Below are 22,179 nucleotides of genomic sequence, written 5' to 3' on the forward strand. Positions count from 1 at the left end.
AGGCAGACGCTTAACTGACTGAGCCACCTTGTTCCCCAGAGCCATCTTGTTTTTAAGAAGCAGATTCTAAAGCAGTATGTCCCTTATGATTCTTTAAGACGACTTGCAAGTGAATGCAAATAGGGAAGACTGAAGCATACATACTAAAATTACTACAATTATTAAGTTAGGGGCACCTTGGGTGGTTCAGTCGTTAAGCGTCTGCCTTCGGCTCAGGTCATGATCCCAGGGTCCTGGGATCGAGCCCCGCATCCCGCTCCCTGCTCAGCGGGGAGCCTGCTTCTCCCTCTCTTCCATGCTTGTGCTCTCTCGCGCGCTCTCTCTCTCTCTAATAAATAAAATAAACATTATTAAGTTATTCTGAATTGTGAGGTTGAGAGATCTTTACCTTCCTTTATTATGTACATTTTCTAAATTTTCTACATGAGCAATGTATTCCTTTTCTACTGAGAAGGTCATAATTTTTAGGGAAAGCAGATTTATGGCAGATTTTCCTGGGAGAAGACTTAATGAAGAGGTGAACTGGAAATGGTAGACTGGAAGCCTCACGTGGCCTTGCATTAGCCATTATGCTCAGGCACTGGATTTTATTTTTACTGAATCTTTCCCGCCCCCATTTTCTCCTGCTGCTTCTCTCTCTGGGTAGTTTCTGTTTTTTAAAAATTGGGTGTTTTGTTTTCACTCAAACAAAATAAAACAAACCAAAAAACCTACCTTGTTTATTTTGGACACAGTTGCTGTCCTCATTTTTATGTTCCCTTGCTGAAGATCCTTTTTTTTTTTTTTTTTTTTTTTAAGATTTTATTTGACAGAGAGAGAGCGAGCGAGAGCAGGAACACAAGCAGGGGGAGTGGGAGAGGGAGAAGCAGGCTTCCTGCCGAGCAGGGAGCCCGATGCGGGGCTCGATCCCAGGACCCTGAGATCATGACCTGAGCCAAAGGCAGACGCTTAACGACTGAGCCACCCAGGTGCCCTGAAGACCCTGCTTCTCACAATGCCCCTTTCAAACTTTCTAGTCTCAACCCATCATATGTCGTTATACTGAACTTAAAGGACAGTAGAATCCTCGTCCAAACTCCAGAAAGACCCTTTCCCACCCCTTCCATGGCCATACTCATTCTTTCCACATCCTTTCTTTACTGCCGTGAAAACAGTATGAGGAATAGTTAGGATTTATACACAGAACTTGCAATACCCCCTCATGTTTAAGTCAGCTCAAAACCGACCCACCAGGTTATCACTGAGTGGGCAGGTGGCGTCGAAAGGAGCCTTAGAAGGATACCTAGTCCAGTCCCTGGTCCCTACAACAGGGAAGCACCACTTCTCCCCCTTAATCGGTGAGCTAGCAGAAACTCCGAAAAGAACTGGCTGAAACACACATCGGTTAAGTAGTGGCAAAAAGAAGGGATGGAACACGGATGGGTCTTACCTTCCTAGAAACAGGATTTTCCACAGAATCGGGGTGTCAGGTTCTTAAGAGAGAGAGAGAGAAAGGAGAAAAAAAGGAAACCAAATCATATCCCAACGGCTATGGCGGGATGAACTACCTACTGATGTTTTCACAAATATGAAGTTAAAAAGCACACCCTGGAAGCAGACGGAACCCTGTGCACTGCTGGTGGGATTGCACGTTGGTGCCGCAGCTATGGAAAACACAGCATGGGGATAGAAGTACACACACAAATTATCAGTATCAAATGTCTGGTTTTGCTTGGCACTATAGTTATATGAAATACATCCACTGGGGGAATCTGGATGAAGGGTACACAGGAGTATTCTGTACACTTTTTGCAAAATTTTGTTAGTCTATAGTTATTTCAAAATTAAAAGTTTTTCTTAAAAAAAACAAAACAAAACAGTATGGGGGTTCTTCAAAAAATTAAAAAGAACCACAGTAGGATTCAGCAATTCCACTTCTGGGCGTATACCTGAAGGAGATAAACACAGTGTGTCCAAGAGATATCTGTACTCCCATGTTCACAACAGCGTTACTTACAATAGCCAGTGTGGAAACAACCTAAATGTCCATCAGTGAATCAGTGGACAAAGAAGATGTGGTACACAGACAGACAGACGGACACACGGACACACACACACACACACACACACACACACACACACACACAGTGCTATTCTGCCATAAAAAGGAAGAAATTCTGCCATTTAAGACAACACAGGTGACCCTGAGGCAGTATGCTAAGTGAAAGAAGTCAAATACTGCATGATCTCATTTATATGTGGAATCTAGAAAGAAAGAAACAAAGAAAAAACCAAAATCATAGAAAAAGAGATCGGATTTGTATTTGCCAGAGGTGGGGTCTGGGGGAAGGAGAACTGGATTCAGGTACACACTTCCAGTTATCAGATAAATAGGTACTGGGGAGGTAAGGTACCACGTGATGACTGTAGGTCACACTGCCATATGGTGTATTTGAAAGTTCAGATAGTATTTACTAAGGGTTCTTATCACAACGAAAAGACCAATTTTTTTCTTTTGTCTGTACATGAGATGATGGATATTAACTAAACTTATTGCTGTCATCATTTCATGATATATGTTAAGTTAAATAATGATGCTGCACAACTTAAACTTACAAGCACCTGTATGGCAACTGTATCTCAATAAAACTAGGGCGGGAAAAACACAACAGCCTGGCCTTGCCCCTAGCTACAGGAGTGACCCAACCTCTCTGGGCCCAGGTCACTCAACTCAGAGCAAGCTGAACTTCAATATCGCTAATACTGTATAGTTCAAATCCACTTCCACTGACATATTGCATCCTCAAGTTATGGCAACACAGAAAACAACATACATTCAAATCAATCCCCATTTATTGGGCAACTGCTAGGGGCAAGATACTATGATGGATACTCTGGGGATACGGCTTTGGCTTCTATCTATGTAACCAACAGAGCAGGACTGAATTTTATAAACAAGCCAACAGGCACCAAGTGTTGGCTATCTGAAACATTAAACTTTTAATACATTTGTAAAGTTAAAGAGGAGTGATTCCATATAAACTGCCCTATTCTTTTATTCATTTATTTAAAGATTTTATTTATTTGAGAGAGAGAGAGAAAGAGAGAGAGAGCACGCGATAGAGCTCACACACACGTAGTGGGAAAGAATCCTCAAGCAGATTCCCAGTGTGGGGCTTGGTCCCATGACCCATGAGATCATGACGTGAGCTGAAACCAAGAGTCTGACACTCAACCAAGTGAGCCACCCAGGCACTCCAAGACTGCCCTATTCTTTAGTAACTGTTTTGAAGAGTAGACAAGGAGATGGGGGATGTGGGCTTTAGTTCTGGCACTGTCAGAAATGCATTATTTATTTATTTTTTATTTTATTTATGCAGTTATTTAGAGAGAGGGAGAAAAAGAGAGAGAGTGTCCTCGAGTGGGGAGAAGGGCAGAGGAAAAGGGAGAGGAAATCTCAAGCAGACTCTGCGCTGAGCACAGAGACCCACTCGGGGCTCAATCCCACACCCCAAGATCAGGACCTGAGTGGAAATCAAGAGTCAGATGCTCAACCGACTGAGCCACCCAGGCATCCCCAGAAATTCATTAAAAAAAAAAAAAAAAAACGATGAAGGTGAAATTCACATAACATCAACCCAACCATGTTAAAGTGAATGATTCAGTGGCACTCAGTACCATCACAGTGTGGTGCAATCACCACCTCCATGACCTCTAGGGCTTTTTCTTGGCAGCGCAGCAGGGCATCCCGGGTATGTTCTGTTCCTGGTCCTGACCATTTCCCAATCAAGCCCTGGACTCCCTGAGGACCGTTTGCAGTCATTCAGCGTCACTGGGCAACTCGTTCTACTCCATCATCTAATAAATGCCCATCTCAGCATCTACCAGCAAGGTGAATAGCCATACTATTCCCCACAAAAGTCAATCAATGGAACCATCCATGGTACCTAATTCATCATATCATCTTTTTTAATAGCTGGGCTTTTATTACCTGAATTATACACTGCCTCTATTCATTTCAATCTCCCTTTTGGAAAATTCGCACAGAGTACTCCATGTGTCCAGACCCCTAGCTCACAAGAGGCCAGCTCACAGGCTCTCTTTGTAGACTCGCCTTTTGCAGGCAGAGTTTATTAGAGCAGTGTTTGCACATATCTGAAACAATTACAATTACCATGAATAAGGTATATACTACCTTAGAAGTTTTCTACATACTAATTGGAAAATTTAACTACCAGCATTTTCTGAGGATCTACTATGCTCTAGACACAAGTCTAAGTGCTTTTTTTTTTTAATATTTTATTTATTTATTTGAGAGAAAGAATGAGCTAGAGCGTGAGAGGGGGGAGGGTCAGAGGGAGAAGCAGACTCCCTGCTCAGCAGGGAGCCCGATGCGGGGACTCGATCCCCGGACTCCAGGATCATGACCTGAGCCGAAGGCAGTCGCTTAACCAACTGACCCACCCAGGCACCCACAAGTCTAAGTGCTCTTGATGCGTTATTTCATTTAATCCTTACAAAGGTCATGAGGAGGGTGGGGGTGGGGCTTGGAGACGTTAAGTGACTTGCCCAAAGTCATCCACTATACACGTGGAGAGCCGGAATTAAAAAGATAATCTACTTGACGTTAAGTAAAGGTGCTCTGAGGTGCTAGGCATACTCTTTCCCCACGACTGCACTGCTAATAATTATCCCTGAACCATTCCTATGAAGAATTCCCACGGCAGCTGGGATAAACCAAAGCCACATGGCTTAACCCTCAAAGACACTCCCAGAGAGTACAGTGGAAAAGGAGCATAGGTTTAGGACCTTTGAAAGATTCAAGTATTCAAACTGTACATCACAGGCAGAGGTGCATTAGCAAACACTGGTTTTAATCCACAAAGACATTTTCATTCACCCCTATGAAAATACTAAAAAACGTTTCCACCCTATTCAAGATCACATCTTGTCCCCAGTGCCAACTGAGCACTCCCAATCCCCCCCACCCTAGACTGCTTGTTTTCCAAAGTTCTTACCTCCCTCTAATATACTATACCATTCACTTACTCATCATGCATATTATTATGATTCTGTGCTAGAATACAAGCTCATTGAGAACAGGGAATCTTTGTTTTTATTCACTGCCATGCCCCCAGTGCTTAGAGACACAATGGCCCAAACCACAGTTGGAGCACATTCCTCTTCCTTACAAAAGTAGATGATGGTATCTATTCAAAACACTTTCTAACATTTCACCAAAAACTGCTAAACGCTGCTAAATATTTCGCACATTTGAATAGAGACAGTGACACATCTATAAGTGAATGCTACAACCACGTCACCAAGGAGAGGGCTGTAATTACAGAATAATAGAACTATCACTGACAGATGGGAGGGGGTTTTCTTATTGTTACAGCTCATCGAGGGGATTATATGAAGAGTTCAGTGGGTAAGCACGACTGACAGGCAATCCAAGCATGCAAGCCAAGCCATGATTCCTCAACTCCTAAGCACAGCGGTGGGGAAAAAGTGGGGCAGAAGGGGCGGGGAACAAAAGAAGGATGTTTCATTTCAAACACTGAGCTTTACCATACAAGTTACTACTTGGAAAAGTTTTTAAAAACCCACTATTTCTATCACGGAAACTACACAAAACAGTGTGATAGACCAGTGTGCCAGAGCATGGGTTAATAATTAACGGCTTTCATTCATTCAACACTTTCCTGGGTACGAGGCACTCTTTTGAGATCTTTGTGTGTATTGTATCATGTGACTATCTTTACATCCACCCTGTGATGTTGGTACTATCGTCATCATAGAGATAATGAAACTGAGGCTCAGAGAGGTTGTCTAACCTACTTGAGAACACACACCTCTGGAGGGCTATTGCTGGGATCAAACCTAGGTTAGTAGTTCTCAGCAGGGAGTTATTTTGTCCCCCAGCTGATATTTGGCAATGTCTGGAGACTTTTCTTGTTATCACAACTGGGAGGAAGGTGCTACTGGCATCTAGTTGGGTAGGGATGCTTCAAAACATCCTACAATGCAAAGGACAGCCCCACAACAAAGTAGTATCTGGCCCAGGATGTCAACAGTGACAAGGCTGAGAAACTCATGGCTCTAGAGCTACAATTTCTAACCGCTGCACACAAAGTTTGAGAAACACCATCTTGGGCACAAGGACAGAAGAGAGGAAAGCTAAGTGCGACATGCCAGTTAAATGCAGCTGTAAGTTAGCTTCTGAAAGAAGCACGTTTGTTTCCTGAGAACACTGCAACACATCACAACTTGGTGGCGTCAAACCACACAAATATATTCCTTCACCCCTCTGAAGTCCACAAGTCCAAAACCAGGGCTACTGGGCTGAAATCAAAGTGTCAGCAGGGCCATATTCCCTCTGGAGGTTCTATGGGAGAAGCCAGCCCTTGCCTCTTCCAGCTTCTGGATGCTTCCAGCACTGGCCCTCCTTGGCTGTTGAGAAACGAGGTTGAGAAACCTCTGCCTCTCGTATGAGGAACACTGTGATTCCAGGTAGGGCCCGTATGGATTATCCAGGATGATCTGCTCATCTCAAAGTCCTTAAATTATTCACATCTGCAAAGACTTCCCCCCCGCAAAATACGGTAACACAGGTTCCAGGGATTAATTAGGACATGGTTATTTTTGGAGAGCGATTTTTCAGCCTACCACAAGTAGATAACATCACTTCCATTTACCCATGAAGGAACTTAAAGTCATGTGCCCAAGGACCAATGTCTAACACTCGGTGGAGGTGGGATTTAAACCCAGCTGTGTCCACCTCTGAAGCTCATTCTCTTAATATCACGCCACCTACAAAGGCTGAAGGACAGACCTTAAACCAGCAGGTCCCAACCTCTGAGGGGGGACCCATGGAATATCCACATGGGCTTTTAGCACTGCCAGTAAAAATCATGAAAGCACACATTTCCAGGATGTGAGGGTCTTGAGAATACTTCCATCATTTTCCTGAAATAATCTAATGAACATTTCTTGTCCCCAAGGAGGGGTTTTCTTACCCAAAGAATTACTTGTAATCCTTGTATAAAACCGCCTATGGCTTTCTTCCAGAGTCGTAAGTAATATGCAACAGACTACAGCTTTAACTGCACAAGAAACTGTAGGATTTGTACATTATTATGGACTGAAGCCCCAAGAAGGAAAGAGAAGGCAATCGCCCAGCCTAGTTCAAGAGAGAGGAAGGTAATGCCAACGAAGAGGGTGGGTCTATAGGTGGGTCAGTGCCGGGGTTTTCATAACCCCAGGAAGTGTTGACATTAAAAATACTGGGTTTGCAGCCATAAGGAAGGAAGGAAATACTGACACCTGCTACCACATGTATAAGCCTTGAGAACATATGCTAAGCAAAAGAAGCCAAACACCAAAGGACACATTGTGTGATTCCATTGCTATGAACTATCCAGAACAGTCAAATCCATAGAAACAAAAAGCAGATTAGTTGCCTAGGGCTACAGGGAGTAAGTACCAGGGAGTGATTGCTTAGGAACAGGTGGTTTTATTTTGGAGCGATGGAAATGTTTCAGAATTAGATGGTACTGGTTGCCGCGCTGTTTCACTTTGCAGGGGTGAATCTGAGGTTGTGTGCAAGGATAAATAAATGGAGGCCCCTATGCTAAGCAAACTCCGGAGTCAACCATCCACTTCTTCACAATGTGAAGAATGTTAAACCATGCCCTGGGTTTAGATCCTGGAGTTCAGATCCTGGCCGAGAAGTCAGGATTTATTTTATATGACCCTGGACAGGATTCACCTTCTACTACTCTCCTTGTTGGATTTTGACAAGGAGGCTTAAACAACTGGAGTCAGAAAAATTCAAGATTCGCTTTTTAATTTTTGCCAATAAACTATGAAATATTTGCTGTAAAAAAAAAAAATAGTTACATCATGCCGACATCGACAGTTAGGCTATACCCCGAATCAACACTTTACCTCCTACGCTCCTAAAATAAGGTGCCTGTTTGCCTTTTCCTATAAAAGAGCCCAACGAGATAATAAAACGAAAGTGCTCAGTTACCTCTGGAGCACATCTGAAATGTAAGGCATTACCAGTAGTGTAAATAGCGATCGCCATCAGAAAGCCAGCATCAAGGGAAACACTGCCATGTTGCAGAGAATGCTGTGAAGACATGGCAGTAATCACCAACCGATGAAATCGGTGGTCTCTACAGCAGCATAATCGACACACAGTAATTATGTAACCAACTGTCAACAGCTGCAGTTTCGATTGGATAATAACCAGAGAGGCCACACCAGAAGAATGTGCACCCAGGAGATAAGATTCTCTCCTCCTGAAGCAAGTCTATGCATATGTCAGCACCCCAGAGACTGCCCCGATGGGCCTCGCAGGGAGGAAAACACGTCAAAGGAAGAATGTGAGGTTCTCAGGCTTGGGGCTGGGGTGAGGAAGGTCTGTGGAGCGACCGGGGAAAGAAGGAAAGAGAAGGCAATCGCCCAGCCTAGTTCAAGCCCGACACCTTCCTTCAAAATCTCGCTTCTACTTCTCCCCGGGGAGGAAGACCTTCCCATCAGCCATGAACTGCCAGCCATGCAGGCCAAGGACAGGGATGCACTGCTTTCTTAGCTGCTGCATCTGCAAGAAAAATGCTCTTGCTGTGCCCCATGCAAGACAGGTTCTGGGCTCTTCATTCCAAACCAAGCCTGAGCTGTTGTGGCCTCTACACAATTCCGAAGTGGTGCATCGGGCCACAGGCCCGGTCTGAGGCCAGAGGACAGCTGGGGCAACACGAACAGCAGGGGAGACAGGAGAGGACCCGCCCAGGATGGAGCGGGGAGTGCTGAGCTCTGAGGCATGCTTGCCATTAACCCCTTCAGGGAGCCCACACCTAACTTCTTCTCCTTGGTGTACTTATCTGTAAAATGGGGGTCATGGCCCCACTCTGTTAGCCTTAAACAAAGTTCTTGTTGGAAGACAGTGAGAATGAATTAAAGTGAAGGTTGGGGGTGGTGGTGGCAGGGGGTAATGACGACTAGCAAAGTACACCCTAGAAGTTAAGGCTCCTATCCGCGCTGCCTAAACTCTGCCTGAGCATCCCATGCAACCATGCCCAGCCCTCCAATGTTGAGAGTTAACGTGAAAGAAGAGATCCATCTGGGAAATCATAGCTTAAACAATGTTAACTTTTTAATTCATGCCTTCATTCATTTATTCAACAAATATTTAGTGGGCACCAATTAGGTACATGTTGCTGAACAGAACCAGGCATGGACTTTTCCTTCATGGGGCTTACAACCTGATGGGAGAGAAAGATCTTTAATAGTCTGTGTAATTTATATTTTGAAAATATATCTTCTAGAATATGTGCTATGAAGGAAATAAAGAGGAGCGGATGCAGTGGCAGAGCCTTGAGGGGTGATCTACTTAGGTGGGGGGGGACAAGAAAGCCTTTTCTGGGGCAGCAATATTTTAAGAATCCTGAAGGCTCAGAGGGAGCCAGCATTGCAGAGAAGGAACAGGGAGCTGGGGAGGTACGGTGTGAGCACAGGCCCTAGGACAGGAAGGTCAAGAGAGGAAGAGGCCAGAGCAAAGTGGGCAGGACGCCTGGAAGCCTCTTCTATGCTGTGTACCTTGTGAACCTCCAAGAGTGGGGCACAGGATAAGTACTGGTTCTCAAAAAAGTATTCCAGGAGGTTGTCACGGACATGTCAACTAAGCCCCTATGATAAGACTGATATCCGATTCCAAGGGGAAATGCCAGGCCTAGATCCAATTCCTCACAGAACATAGCCCAAAACCAAGGGCACTGGTTTTGACCTCACCCACAGTGAGGGTGCAAAAGTCCCAGGCTTCTGGTGGCTAAGAGGAGGAATGACTGAATCAAGTCATCTGCAGTCTGGTCCTACAGTGGAGAACTAGGGAAGAGGTGGGGGTCCCTGCCCTCCCCGCTCCAGCCCAGCAAGGGGCTTCAGCGGGACTAGCTGAGGAGCATGAGACTCCCACAATGTGGGAGACACCACCACCTAGCTGGTGATGTCCGCCCGAGAAATCTAAAGCTGGCGGTAGGCTGGCTGGATGCCGATGGACAAGCCAAAGGACCCAACTCTGACACTGGGATTAGCCTGTCATCCCCAAGTTTGTGGGGACATAGGATGCAGGAGTCTCTGCCAAGGCCCAGACATGGAATCATGCCAAGAGTGTATGTATGGGGTTCTATCAGGCTCCGCCGACCAAGGGCCAAGTGGACGGGGAGGGAACGCAGCAGAGGGGAGAACAAATGGACCAGCGGGCTTTCCAGAGACGGAGAAGGGAGGAGCAACAGCACTAGCGAGTCTACAGCAGCCAAACCAAGGTGGCTGGAAGGAAGAGGTCCCTAGAGACAGGGTGAGGGGATATCTCTGAAGAGCCCCCAAAAGAGCTCCGTCAGAGCAAGATCCAAACCTAAAAACCCACCGCACAGAAACAGCTCTACTGTGTTACTGCCTGTCAATAAAAACGTGCCTAGGCCCCATCCGGTCCTTCCCACTCCTCCTGAACCCAGAGACAAGAGCTGCTGAGCGAGCGAGCGAGAAAGCATCCAAGCCACAGACCCTTCTCCCAGTCAGAGCCCGAGCTGGAGGAGCGGGGAGCAGTTAGAAACATGAATGAAGTTAGGAGCTTCGACTATTATGTGATTACTAGATTGCTAGACGTTTCAAGTATTTGACACATTAAAATGGGACTCTTGAAAATACAAGAGCAGTCAGGACAGTCACGTGATAGGTCTTCATTCAGAAACAGGGAAAATGGCTTTCTGGCTGAGTAACCTTTAACGGGAGAGTGGGGGATGGCGCTCAGGCTGTGCTTTGACAGTGTCCTGTGAAGTCTGTCTGTTCGAGGCAAGTTACACACGGACCTTCCTCATGGCAGCACATTTCGTGGGAAACAGACTCTGTAAAAATGAGGTCCGTCAGGCTCCCCGCCTAACACAGCCATCCCCCGCGGAACCAAGGAGAGCCTTCAGCCTCTGTAGTAACTGAGGCTAGTGGCCTCCTGCCCCCAGCAGACGTTCTCATCCGCCCCATACCCTGCTCTTCTTCCAGAAACACAAAGGTGGTTTGGGCAGGGATTTCCATGACCAGGATCCCCCACCACCCTCAGCTCTGATCCTCCTCGTGAAACAGGCTCCCATCACGTTCCCAATTTCAAGCCTCATGAGTGTGGTCCTCAGATGTCATCCTGGGAGGATTCCTTCTGTGGGGATCCAGCTGAGAAGCCCAGAGCCTCAACTCCTACCCACCAGCGAACCCCAAGATACCAAGCACGGGATGGGAGCCTGAGTCCCTGCATTCACTCTCCCTTTGCCATACGGGTTATGAAAAGCACGTCTCAGAGCGCAGAGCAGCCTAACCCGAGACAGGATGCATCTTCGGGCAACTCGCACTGTGGTGGGGCCAATGAGCAGTAGTCAACCAATGTAGCGTTATCATATTTCCGTGGGGTTTTGCCAGTTAACACATACTGGCTGAGACTCTACATTACTGGAAGTAATGCTCACCAAATCTATACCAGGTAAGAGAGATTCTTCTTCACCCATGAGCTCTACTTCTTATGGGAGCACATTTAAAACCGAGATCATTTTAAAAGATGTTTCTGGGCCTGCTGTCACTAGATTTTCAGTTCGAAGGCAGGGACTGTGTCTCATCCACTTCTGTGTCCTCTGGGGCCTGGCATGGAATCTATGCACATAAGACGATTCAAAAATCCGATGGCTAATGAGTAAATGAACAAATGAATGGATATCCTGGCTCACATTTTAAGCTAGAGTCATGTGAATACTGTCATTAAATAAGTTAAAAGAAAGAGAGAGGCCTGTTACTCCTCATTGTTGACTACTCCATTCTAGTCCCTACAGATGATTTGTAGTATGTTTACTTGAAATCTTGTAATTGGATACTTCAGTGACATTTGATATAAAAGGTTCTCCTCAGGCTACTCCTTCTACAGAGTCTGAGAGCATGTCAACGGTCCGTTTACTCCCCATTGAACAAGAGTGAAAAGCTCCATCGTGGTCCATGACTCCATGCACAAGAATCAACTTTTCAGGTCTCTCAAAGCAAGTAACATAGATACATTTAAAAGAAGTAACTTTCACCTCTCTAGTGGAAGGACCTTTGGGGGCGAAGCAGTGAGAAGGCAGGCTGGCTAGCACAGGGTTGGGAGGCATCAGGCACCAAAGAAGAAAGGTCACAAGATTCGGAGCTGGACAGGTCTGCAGTCACGTGCTGGCTCTGCTGGGCCCCATCTGTAAAATGGAGGCGATAATGCCTACCTCAAACAGTCACTGTGAGGAGGGCCAGGGAACATGTGGAGGCTCTGAGGAAAGTACCTGCCACGTGAGGGTGGCAGTTTCAATCAACAATACTTTTCTTACTGTTATCTACACATACAACAAACGACATACACCTACCTGCATTTTTAAGGATGACTGTATCTCTGGGTGGTTCACACCTCAAAGGGGTAGAGATCCACAACTCAGCTGTTTGGAACTTGGAATGCTCCTTCCCATAGAAACAATGCCATAAATCGCAGAATTTTAGAACTGGAAGGAGCCTCTAAGAGCATCTGTAAAAGTTCCCGCTCAATGGACTATTCCCCACTACAGACACCCTGGTGTACGCAAGCCCGCCAAAACCAATATAACCCGCAACGCCGCTGAAATACGCAAACAAAAGAAAGTGATTTTAAAATAGTTGGTCACCGTTCACTTTCACAAGTTCTTCTCACCGGAACTAGATTATCTTCCAACTGGGACGTTCACTGACGGAGGAAGTGGGGAGACGTACGTTTCTGACGTCTTATAATCTACACTGCCCTTCCCCACACCCGGTAACTGCCACAGAAAACTTCCAGTTATTATACGATAAGAACTTTCTCTGCAGAGTGAACAAAATGCAACAGGCCCGCAGAGGAGGGGGAGACCCATGGCGGAGGGAGGAGGGGTGTTAAAGGCAGCAAGAGGTGGGGTGGAGCAGGGTACAGGAAGGCAAGCCTTGATTACCACGTTTCCCTCCATCTTCCCTTTGCCCAGCATCGGCCCTGTTTAACCTGGTCGTGCACAAAGAAAACTATCGGTGGAGGTCGTCTGAGACCCCGATGGGTCCCGTGCACTGTCACCCTTACTCTGACCCCTGGCTATGCCCACCTGTCCCCCCTGCAGTGAGCGGCACGAAGCGCTCTGGGGTCTCCCTACTGCTTATTCTTTAGAATGCCAAGGCTGGTTATTTGTACTCACGCAGGATGTTTGCAAGCCAAGTGTGTTTAGCTTCGAGAGTGCCTGTAATGTGGTCTCCAGTATGGAAATTTCAAAAGAAACTGCATAATGATCAAGGCTATCTAGTTTTACATAAAAGCCCACAGCACTGCTCGGACAACATGAGGTAATACTCGTGGTACGTTGTTAAATGAAACAAAAACCACTTGACGCAAATGTACATATCGTATGACCCCAGTTGTGATGTATACATACACACTGTTTTACCCATTCTTACACGCATCTGGCTTTTTAAAAAAGTTTTTATTTATTTATTTGAAAGAGAGACAGAGCACAAGAAGGGGGAGGAGCAGAGGGAGAGGGAGAAGCAGACTCCTCAATGAGCAGGGAAGTCTGACGTGGGACTCGATCCCAGGACCCCGGGATCATGACCTGAGCTGAAGGCAGAGGCTCAACGGACTGAGCCACCCAGGAGCCCCTCTTACTTGTATCTATTTAGAATAAAGACTGGAAGGAAATACTTTAAAATATGAGTAATTATTTTGCCTCTGTGATGGAAATACAGGTTATACATTTTTTCTTCATGATTTTCTGTACTTCCAAGTCTGGTGAAATGGGCAAGTAATTGTATAAGGAGAGGTGAAATGACATTTAGGAATACTGATTAGAGGGGCGCCTGGGTGGCTCAGTCAGTTAAATGGCTGCCTTCAGCTCAGGTCATGATCGTGGGGTCCTGGGATCGAGCCCCACGTCGGGCTCCCTGCTCAGTGAGGAGTCTGCTGCTTCCTCTCCCTCTGCCCCTCTCCCTGCTCATGCGCTCTCTCTCAAATAAATAAAATCTTTTAAAAAAGGAGTACTGATTAGATACTGTAAAGCAAAAATGTCTTTAGAAATGACCCAATTCCATATTTTTCCCAATCCCTCCCGATTATGAAGGTAAAACACCTCTGGACCCTCGGGTGACTTACGTACCTGAAGTCTTACAACTAGTAGACAACTGAGCCAACCCATAGCTTGAACTCAGATCGTGTGACATTTACGGCCTGGGCCCCTCCCATGATACCACAGAGTCCTAGAGTCAGGGACGAATGAACTTCGTAAGGAAATACTCCATAAGGAAAGGGCAAGTCTTACTGTGCACACCTACACTACTTGCTAAATAAATATTTGCTGGCATTATATCATCGTTTTATGACATGCAAACAAGTCCGTTGCTAAAGCAGCGCTGGTGACTTTGTCACTGCCACTGAACCTGAGTCTGGGTTACAAAGGTTGTCCACCTGCATTGCAAAGGAGCTCACCTCCCGAGACTGTCAAGGTGAAACTTTATCAGCAGGCACCTCTAACCTTAAGCTGGGCATCTCTGTGACTACAGAGAAGAAATGGGCTATTCTGTCTTCTACTGTTGCTAACTACACACATTAACAGCCACTTAACCTCCATCCCGTGGCATCATGCTCTATTAGAATGACTTGACATTTACCCAGCCCCAAGGCACGTATATAGAGAGTAGCCTGCAAACCTTCTTTAGAAGCAGCCCTACCTGAAAGGCTTTAAGTACTTCCTGTCTGTAAACATGAAGCTGGTTAGGAACAAAGCAGCATCTTCATCTGACAAAAGGATCAGTTCTACAATCTTGCACCTCTTAAGGAAGAAAATCCAGACACTTGATGCACACACGTGTCCAGAGCAGCCTGGGGCCACACAGGAGTGGCCTCCTAGTTCACTCTGCTTATCTCAAGCTGGCTGGGCTGGGAGAGCTTTCTAGGCAAGGGGTGGGGAGGTGGCCTCCAAGGACAGAGGGGCAGAGGACGACTGGCCACAGGTGGCAAGTGAAAGACCTGTTTTTCAGATAAGCGAAGAGACTCCCCCCTGATCCCAACCACGGCGGGGAGCTCATTTCCTGCCCATGTGCTAACCAGAAACATAATACATGAACCCAAGATAGACTTACGGCAGGTGGACAGAGAGCAGGCAGGAGCCTGGACGATCGGGCAGTCGCCCTGCCACCCGGGCTGAGCAGTATTTAACTGAGACTTAGAACCTGAACCTAGCTGCAAAGCCTGGAGCATGCATAGGCAGGGCAGAGCTGGGAGTGCCTGAAATGAGCTGGAAAAATGCAAAAGTGCTGACCCCGGGAAGAATTCAAGGTAGAGGAAGCCCAAGGAGAAATTTAGGTAAGAGCAGGCTGAAAAGTACTGCGACCTGAGGGGGTGCACCCAGTCCTCCCACCGAAATGATTTCGGGATTGAGGGAAGGCCTGGGAGGAGGCTGAAATGTACATGTTTCCATGTAAGTGCAGAATTCTGAAATATTTTAAAGGTTACGGGAAAGAATGTCATGTGAAGTGGCCTCTCTTCTTTGCTCTGTCAGTCAAAACAGGAGCGCCCCAAATGAAGCAAGAACCCTATTGACGGAGCCCTTAAGCACCAACCTCAACTCTGAGAATTTAATCTAAGGAAATAAGACAAAAGAAGCAAAAGGCTAGCTTGTATGAAGGTGTACAATACATTACATTCCATAAAAGCAAAAACAAAAATACTAGATCATATTTGATGACTAACGATAGGGATAAATTTGACGAGGCAAGGGTAAGCTGAGGCACGTAAAATACGCTCAACTCCTTTCGAATTGATGACATGAAGATATATATGCGGGGAAACTACATGTGAAGTTTAAAAATTCAAAATTAAATGTTCACTACGGATACAACTAAATCAAAATGGTGGTGATCAGGACGGAGCTGGAGGAAGTCAGTAATCAAGAGCTCATGTGGACCAGAATGGTCTGGGGTAGCCTGATGGGAGGATGCAGATGCAGAAGGCAAGGCCCCCTTAGGTAAAGTCACGGAGAACTTTCTGGGCTGGTCAAAGAGAGGCTCCACCTCATTCTGAAATCCCAAGGGGTGGGCCGGAACCCTCAACAAGAACAGATGTTGGTCTTGGTTGGTTGAGCAAAAGGGGCTCAAGTGCAGTGCTCAATTAACCTTGGATTAAAGGGAAAATAAGTGGTCTCATAGGACCCTGAAGGAGGCAGATCTCAAAGAATTTGCAGATTTTGTATTTTTAAAAAGACTTTATTTATTTATTTGAGAGAGAGAATGAGAATGAGAGATAGAGAGAGAGAGAGAGAGCGCATGAGAGTGGGGAGGGCCAAAGGGAGAAGCAGACTCCCCGCTGAGCAGGGAGCCAAGGAGGGCACGTATTGTATGGAGCGCTGGGTGTTATACAAAAACAATGAATCGTGGATCACTACATCAAAAACTAACGAGGGACTGTATGGTGACTAACATAATAAAATAAAATTAAATGAAAAAAAGAACTTTCCGATTAAAAGAGAACTGAGCCCCTTTCACAGAGGGCCTGTAATGGTTTGTTTAATCCAGAAAAATCTGGAAGGTTCCATTTAGTCTAGAAATTTGGCCAACTAACTGAAGAGCAGGAGGACAAACTTGTAAATGCCTGAGGAGAACACGAGAGCGGGAATGGGGCAGGGTGATTAACGTCACCCCACCCGTTTCCTTCCCCAACTTTCAGATAAGAAAACTCACACCCAGAAAGGCGATGCCGACTGCTTGCCCAGGATGACAACTAAGCTAGTTTACGGTAGTGCCAGAGGAGGCACCCAGATCTTTGCCTCTCGTTCGGGCAGTGTTTGCATTCTTCCATGCTCCCTTCTCCACCATATGTAGCCCTCAGTATCCTCCCACCATACAGGAATTAAACTTGAAACAACTATTCTCACTAGGTAAGTATTAATTGCTTTTATCTTTAATGGGGGAAATTCAGGAACACCGTAAGAGGAGGAAAATCAACTGCAGTTTCACTTCTCAAAGCAACCTCGGTTTTTAAAAATTCTCATTATTTCTGTTAAATGTAGGGTTTGGGCCCATTTTCATAGTTGGCAAATATTTGTTTCATGGCGTGAATATTTATTCTATAGGTTTAGCCAGCCCATTCAACTTCGTGTTGTCAGCCACATAAAATATAGGACTTTTTATGATTTTCATCCAAGTCCTTGGATCTTTCTTACGTGGGGGGCCGTGCTTAACATCTGAAGGCCCGCCACTGGGAACTTCTTTCTAAGCCGTCACTCAATCATTAACTGTGCTATGGCATATGAACAGACTCAGCTGTGAATGTTCTGGATTGTTCTGCCATCCTCCAGACACGTGAGAGGTTTCTGTCAAATGCTTCTGGGTCTATGGCTCTCTCTTCCAATCTAGAACACTTATCTAAAAAGGCAATGTGATAAATGGGTGACTACACGGTAGTAAATTTTTTTTTTTTAAAGATTTTATTTATTTATTTGAGAGAGAGAATGAGAGATAGAGAGCACGGGAGGGAAGAGGGTCAGAGGGAGAAGCAGACTCCCTGCTGAGCAGGGAGCCTGATGTGGGACTCGATCCCGAGACTCCAGGATCATGACCTGAGCCGAAGGCAGTCGCTTAACCAACTGAGCCACCCAGGTGCCCTACACGGTAGTAAATTTATGCTAGTTTCTAGGGATCAATGCCACCTCTTCTATGGGTTTTAAATCACTTACAAGATGGTAATTCGCAATTTTTGCAAGGGAACATTTCATACATTGACTGTGTCAGGAATTCAACTCTTTCAAACGTTGCACAGAACAACATTTGCATGTTTCTGGTCTTTTGGAACATCTCCCACTCTCCGAGATTTACTCAACGGTCATTGGCAGTGGCTCAAAGGTGCTATCTGCTAACTCCTTCAACACCCTTAGATATGATCTAGTATGGCCTAGAGATGTGAACTTATTCAGGTTACCTACATGTTCTTTCATTGTCTTCCACATCCCTCTTAATTAATCCCTTTTCATTTTGAAGATCATTGTTCTCTTTGCTGAGAACTGAAAGCAAAATAGTTCTGTATATGTCATGTATTAATGTCAGCCTTATGCTCTAATGCAAGAGTCTGTCCCTGTCTCCATTCTTCTAGCTTCAGATACAGCTAAAAAGCAAAACAAACTAAAACGCTATTGTAAAATACGAAGAACATACCACACACCGTACACACTCAACCACGCACCTGCACATACACCAAAAAGATTCAACCTAACCAGTAAAGAAATTAATGCCACTATGAAATGTCATCTTGTAGCAAGCCATGGAAACACACCTTTAAAAAGCACGCTGGTGAGTCGGTAGGGAAATGGACATACCCATTGGACTTACGATAATGTAACCGTGGTATCTGGAGAGCAAATACCTAAGATGTTTATGCCCTCTGGAAACCAGGAAACCTATACCTGACATGTTTATCTTAAGGGACACGTTCTGAAACAAATCTGAAATAAAAGAAGGTTCAGGTATACAAATACGTCTTTTGGGAATATCCTAATAGCCCCAAACTGGATACAGTTTAAATATCCAACATTGGGAATCGTTAAATGAACTACAAAACGCCCACTGTGATAGGCCAAATAATGCCTCCTCCCAAAGATGTCCAAATCCTGATACCCAGAACGTGGGAGTATGCTGCTTTACGTGGTAAAAGGAACTTTGTAAACATGATGAGGTTAAGGATTTTGAGATGGGGAGATTATCCTGGATTATCCAAGTGGGCCCAATGCAGACACAACAGAAACAGAGGTTAGAGACTAAGAGATGAGATTTGAAGTTGCTATGCTACTGGCTTTAAAGACAGAGGAAAGGGTCCTACATCAAAGCACGTGGAGGCCTCCAGAAGCTGGAAAAGGCAAGAAAACATTCTTTCCTAGAGGCTTCAGAAGGGACACAGCCCTGCCAAGACCTCAACTTTAGGAATTCTGACTTCCAGAACCATAAGAGAATAAATTCGCGTCCTTCTAAGCCACTAAATTTACGGTAAATTTTCACAGCAGCAACAGGGAATTGATACACTACTAGGCACCCACCAAAAGTGATCGAACAGAGGACCACAGAGCAACTGAAGAATACCAACATGTGCAGATGGGAAAATAGTATGCACAACAATTACTACTCTTGATACAAATACTTGAAACAAATAGATCAAGATTCACAGAAACAGATGAAAATATACCAATAGACTAAAAGACCTTGTAACGGTCCCCCTGCTTTTGCCCTCGAGTTCTTAGCACCCAGGGTAGCCAGAGTGGTTCTTTTCAAAAATGAAATCAGATTACCTTACTCCTCTGCTCAAAACCCTCTAATAGGCAATTGTCTTCTCAAAGAAAAAGCTCAAGTCTCAAGGAGGATTTACAAAGCCCAGGTCCATGGCAGTGCATGGCCCTGGGAAGAGGCACTCAGCCGTACTATACGTGACTGGCATCCGCACAAGTATGGGGTACCCCCCAGCCAGGCACGTGCAGGCTCCTACTCACTCCATCTCTCTGGCCTTCCCACCTGGTAGCATCAGCAAATAAGGAGGTGCGAAAACAAGCAAACAAAACTCCACAGGGATGGGGGAATGTTGAGGAATACAGGAGTGAACAGAGGGAGGAAACAAAGAAAGGGGCCAAAGCTGGAACAGTCTGAGCAAGAAAGTAAGGCAGTACTGGATTATAACTCAAAGTATAACTTAAAGGAGTCCACAGTGACATAAATGAGTGACTGAATAAACAAACGGGGGGGAGAATAGACAAATCTCCCATGCAGAAGAATTCCACATAATTCTCTGTGTGTGCGTTTTTCTAAGATTTTAAATAATCTCTACCCAATGTGGGGCTTGAAGTCTGGTCCCGAGATCAAGAGTCATATGCTCCACCAACTAGGCCAGCCAGGCGCCCCAGAATTCCACATAATTCTTACAGATACTCCTCCTTCAAGGAAGAGGACTATAACTCCCTACTCTTAAAGTGTGGGCTGCACATAGTGACTTCCTTCCAAAGAGGACAGTCTGGAAAAGGGGAGGAAAGAAAGGGTAATGCTATAGTGGAGAAATCTGACAAACACCGCTTCACCCGGGTAATCAAGATCAACATCAGCAGTGATGTCATGTTAATAGCATATGTAATCCTGATACAGTGTGATGAGAATGGCATATTATCTCCCTGAAACACATTACCCCCATCTAATCATGAGAAAACATTCAACAAATCCCCATTGAGAGACATCCTGTAACACACCGGACAGCAATTCTCCAAACTGTCAAGGTCATCAAAAACAAGGACAATCTGAGAAATTGTTCACAATTACTACGGACCTACGGAGACGTGACAACTAAATGTAATGTGGTATCCTAGATGTGACCCTGGAACAAAAAAAGGGCAATAGGGAAAACAGCAAATGTGAATAAAGTATGGACTTCAGTCAATAATACCATATAGATGTTGGTTCATGAACTGGGATGAATGTACCATGCTAATGTAAGATAATGACAAAGGAAAAATGAGTGTTTCCCATGCTCTGTACTATATTCTCGAGAATTCTCTAAATCTAAAAAAGTTCTAAAATGTTTGTTAAAAATAATTCCAACACCTCATCCACATTGTCTTCAAAGGTTCCTCCCTCTTACATATCATACACTAATTTTTCCTGAGTGGTTGGTGGTAAGTCCAATGTGGCAACTTCCTCAGTTGTATTCTGTGAAGTGACCCAAAAAAGCCAAAAGGTATTGGACTTTATTTTTAGGCCACTTAGCCACCCAGCAGAAGCTGGGACAGTCATCTGTTGCTTCTTCCAGTTACGCAGTGTGTGTCAACAAAATACCAACAGCCTCAGCCTCCAACTGTCTAGTTAGCAGAAGGTTCCCACAACCATCAAACCAATGGGCTTTCCCCTCTCCCCCTTTTTAATCTCGCCCAATGCTCTGTACAATGGTTTCTCCATCAGATTACAGCTTGCGGATAAGCATGTTCTTCCTTGTTCATCACTCCTGTTTCTCCTCTTTCCTTCCATAGACTGCAGAGACATTCTCATCCCTTTGTCTCAGGGCATTTGAACAGGAAGCCAAGGGAGCAGGTACCAGTCAGCACATTAAAAAATTCTATTTGGGAGAAAAGGGGTAGGATCTTCTCTATCCAGCGTACTTGCCACATTCCGGACTCACCTGCCTGCTACCCACCAGTCCTCAGTGAACAAGTTCTTAACCAAGCCACAGAGATATGGGGGGTGTAGCTCTGAGCCTGTGCTCCTGTTGTCCTTCCCTCCCATCTGGAACATTTCTCCATTCTCTCGTTTATTCCAGCCGCAGTGCTCCGGCGTGCCTCCCACACGGGAGGGATCTTTCCCTTCCCTGCACTCTCAGAAACCCCATCTTATTTTGCACTCCCAGCCCCACTGACTGCGTTTCATGAGCTTATCTCCCCAACTCCACTGTAAGTTCCTTAATGGGATGAACTCATCTATTTTCTGTATAACCTTTGCACACTGATCAAACTTGATCACTGATTAAACATGAGCAAATATTTGAGTGCCTCCCATAGACGCCTCTCATAGACTCCATTCCTACAACAACTCAATGAGGTGGGCACTCAATTACTCCCATTGTACAGCCAAAAACGCCGAGGAATAAAGCAGTTGAGTGGCTTTCCCAGGGTCACACGGAAGTTAGAGAGACAGAATGTGAAGCGAAATTCATACTCTTATCACCACAGCACATCCCACTGCCTCCCTACCAGTTCAATGATCCCTTACAGAGTCTAGGTATTTTAATAAGTGGTGATCTCAGAAGGAAAGTTAAAAATCCTTGGTCTAGCGGCCCCAAACTGACTGAGAAAATTTTTATTCAGTTGTTCCCCCCCCCCAAAACCTAAAAGTCACACAGAGTTTGTGTACAACATAGCCAACAGGACTTAAGGAAGACAGGGTTTATAAAAATTTCTTGAGGAAGCACCGAGGTTAGCCATCATTCTTCACATGTTGACCAGTTAGGAGGACTGACAGACACCGGCTGAACAAATGGAGAAAAATAAAATATGCACATCTGGACAGTTTAGACTGCAACACCAGGCCAGCTCATACGCTTTGAGGAAACTGGGCAGAGACAAGGGATCGCGCCAGAGGAGTGAC

General features: G+C 45.3%; 2 protein-coding genes across 4 annotated transcripts in view; both read right to left on the reverse strand.

Annotated features, from left to right (window-relative positions):
• PIP5K1B (phosphatidylinositol-4-phosphate 5-kinase type 1 beta) overlaps window positions 1–22,179 on the reverse strand; it is a 297,076-nt gene that overhangs the window by 247,333 nt on the left and 27,564 nt on the right. The window contains exon 2 of one of the 3 annotated variants that reach the window (XM_025891473.2): window positions 12,090–12,239. The exons of the other annotated variants lie outside the window; for them this stretch is intronic. The gene's annotated coding sequence lies outside the window, so the exon portion shown is untranslated. The remainder of the gene's footprint in view (window positions 1–12,089; window positions 12,240–22,179) is intronic. 3 annotated transcript variants of the gene reach the window in all.
• PABIR1 (PP2A Aalpha (PPP2R1A) and B55A (PPP2R2A) interacting phosphatase regulator 1) overlaps window positions 1–22,179 on the reverse strand; it is a 78,762-nt gene that overhangs the window by 29,134 nt on the left and 27,449 nt on the right. The gene's annotated exons all lie outside the window — the stretch shown is intronic.

The sequence above is a fragment of the Callorhinus ursinus genome, unplaced genomic scaffold (genome assembly GCF_003265705.2).
Source record: "Callorhinus ursinus isolate GAN/ISIS: 27379988/994484 unplaced genomic scaffold, GSC_fseal_2.0 scaffold28, whole genome shotgun sequence".
NCBI lineage: Eukaryota > Metazoa > Chordata > Mammalia > Carnivora > Otariidae > Callorhinus > Callorhinus ursinus.